The sequence below is a fragment of the Rhinolophus ferrumequinum genome, chromosome 2 (genome assembly GCF_004115265.2).
Source record: "Rhinolophus ferrumequinum isolate MPI-CBG mRhiFer1 chromosome 2, mRhiFer1_v1.p, whole genome shotgun sequence".
Lineage (NCBI taxonomy): Eukaryota > Metazoa > Chordata > Mammalia > Chiroptera > Rhinolophidae > Rhinolophus > Rhinolophus ferrumequinum.
This window is the reverse complement of record NC_046285.1, coordinates 70,213,524-70,216,673: the sequence shown is the minus strand read 5'-3', so window position 1 is coordinate 70,216,673 and position 3,150 is coordinate 70,213,524. Positions and strand designations below refer to the sequence as shown.

General features: G+C 46.1%; 1 pseudogene; it reads left to right on the top strand.

Annotated features, from left to right (window-relative positions):
* Positions 1–720: 720 nt before the first annotated feature.
* LOC117032034 (G patch domain-containing protein 2-like) lies at positions 721–2,327 on the top strand (annotated as a pseudogene).
* Positions 2,328–3,150: the final 823 nt, after the last annotated feature.

The window sequence follows — 3,150 nt, the reverse complement described above, 5'->3', positions numbered from 1 at the left end:
CCTTTCCTGTTCCTGCCTTCCCTGCCTCCCAAAAACAGTGCAGACAGGAAAGTAATAGCTGGAATTACACTTTGAGTTCTCCATAAGTAAGGAGTTATTATTCAACAACTAGTTACCAAGATAAACATATGTCTATCTACAAACATATATATGTTATGCATATTATATATACTCACATATATAAAATGAATATACACTAGTTTGAATATCTGTATCTTTAAATATGTAGAAATTTTTTTAATCTTGTTTTCTTAAATGAGAACATTCAGCAAATTTCCCTATATGTGCCAATTCGGGGAAGGCATTTGAATTCAGCTGAGCAGTTTCAGTCACTTAGAAACTGCTTCCTTGAGTGGCTAGCCCAGGGCTTCCGTAATTAACTCGATGTAGTAAAATCTTAATCTGAAGTTTCCCAGGGACTGGGTGGAGTGTTTCAAATGTTTTAAATCAAATCCAAGATACTACAAGAGTGCATGTTTATATTGGCTAAAAAACTGGGCAAAAGGTTTATTAATCTGAAAAACAAAACAAAACAAAAACCTTTCCCTTCCCATACGATCATGTTTTGATTATTGTTGCCCTGTAATACAAGCTGAAGTCAGAGAGTGTGATACCTCCCACATTATGCAATTTTCTTAGGATTGCTTTGACTATTCGGGGTCTTTTGTGATTCTATACAAATCTGATGATTTTTTGTTCTATAAAAAAATGCCACTGCGATTTTGATGGGGATTGTGTTAGCTCTGTATATTACCATATCCAAAACATATAAGGAACTCATACAACTCAACAAGAAAAGACAAACAATGCAATTAAAAAATGGGCAGAGCGATACCGGAAATGACGTCAGAGAGGGAATTCCCGGCGGGGAGGCTCTGGCAAAAAATACGGAGGCAGGTGGAGGGACCCGCCGCAGCAAATGTGGCCTCACGGACGAGCGGGTACATGCCTGACCTCAGCCTTGGAGCAGACGTCTGAACAGAAGAAGCTGGGCGAGCTGTGGGAGGATATGGTCTTGGGCCTTCGGCAGCAGAGGCGGCAGCTCCGCAAACCGAGGGGCCGGAAGCGCCGGTCAGACGTCACTCAGCGGGCAGGGCACACCTGCTGCCACAGTGGGGCCGCTGAGTCCAGTCTGGAGGACGCCCTTCAGGGCTGTCGAGAAGTGGCCCCGGTCACCAATTTTAGTGACTCCGAGGACACAATGGCAGCCAAACGGCACCCAGCTCTCAACGCCAGTGTTAGGAGTAAGCAACATTCTTGGCATGAATCCGACTCCTTTACGGAAAATGCACCTAGTCGACCACTCAGGCGCCGGTGGAAGGTGAAGCGAGTGACATCAGAGGTGGCTGCCAGCCTTCAGCAGAAGCTCAAGGTGTCAGACTGGGGCTATGACAGAGGGTGCAGGTAGGTTCACGTCTGCTAAGAAGCAGCGGCTTCCCGCTGGAAGGAGGACACTCCCTGGACCTCGTCTGGCCACGGATTGTGTGAATCAGCAGAAAAGAGGACTTTCCCCAGCAAAACAGGAAGGAAGGAAAGGGTGGCGTGTGAAGCAGATGAACAGAAACTGGGCTCTGAGGAGAACATGTCAGAATGTGAAACCAGCAGTGGGTGTAGCAGCAGTGACACAGGGCTCTTCACAAATGATGAAGGCCGGCAAGGGGCCGATGAGCAGAGTGATTGGTTCTATGAAGGAGAATGTGGTCCAGGATTCACTGTCCCAAATCTCCTGCCCAAGTGGGCTCCTGATCATTGCTCTGAAGGAGAAAGAATGGATTCTGGACTGGACGAACTTTCGGATCCCACGTTCCTTTTCCCTTCTCGGCCAACTCAAAGGGGGTACCGTGCTCGCTTGAATCGTCTGCCTGGAGCTGCAGCTCGATGCCTCAGAAACGGGCGAAGAAGGAGACCGACATAAGTACCTTGGGTGCTGAGAGGAGAGGCCACATCATTAGTGACTCTCGACAGAAAGAAAAGAATAAAGCGTTGGCTTCTGATTTTCCTCACACTTCTGCTTGTGCACATGAGTCTCATCCCCTTTCTCGTCTTCACTCCCTTGCTGATGCTTCTCACCGCGGATGCTTACCTGCCCCTCGCCCTGCCAGACAGGCAGACATACACGTGGGCCCCCCATGTTCACCTGACATCAGGAGGAAACGGAAACCTGTGGCCACAGCCTCTCTGTCTAGCCCAAATGCAGGTCACGTGGATGCAATGGCGTCAACGGCACCAGCATCACAGGTTGGCCCAGAAATCTCCCAACTCCGAGTGGTTGGTCAGGACCTCTGCCGCAGAGAAAGCTGCTGATTTTGCTGCAGCTACGTTTTTTTTTTTTTTTTTTTTTTAAAAATGCCACAAGAAAAGAACCCTGGATGCAGCTAGAGAGCAGTATTTCACCCCAGGAGCCAACGAGGTGTTGCGAAACCAACATTAGACTTTGTATTATGTAGGCTTGCATATCTTAATTGACATTCCCCACCAGGACTGGGTCCTTCCTCTTTGAACAAAGCAGTGGACTCTTTCTCTTAGAAAATCATGTTGTGGAAATCCTGTGTGTTTTTTTAAAAAAGTAAAGTATTGGGGCAGCAATTTTTTTTTTAAAAAAGGGTCATTTTATGCTATATTTGTTACATTGCTATTACTGTCTCACCAGTTACCTACAGCTCCATTGACAGAGCTGTTGCTTTTTTGCAGGTGTGTCTTTTCTTGAAAAACTAATAACTGCTTTTGCATACTCTCTGTGTAGAGCTTTAATATCATTTGAGGAAGTCCCAAGTGATATTAATGAGTCAAGACCTGTGGGTGGAATTGTGTTTGCAGGAGGTAAGGCTTGCCTCTGACCTGGCCTCGATTCCCTCAGAGTGCCAATCTGATAAATCCACCACAGTCTCAGTTTGGAGTCTCAGAAGACAACACCAGTAGCAGCGTGGGACTTGGGAACTTGTAGTCTTCTTGATGGCCTAGTGGGACCACCAGCAGCTGCACCTATATACATATACACACAGATTGGTTTAATGAAGATGTTTTAGCTGTACAGCAAACTTAAATAGTCAGTGGATTGTGTCTTAATACTTCATGTTGCAGTGTAAGCCTTTATGTACTAAATGGGACTTTTATTGTTAGTTTATAGGTCAATAACCTGCAGCAGAAATT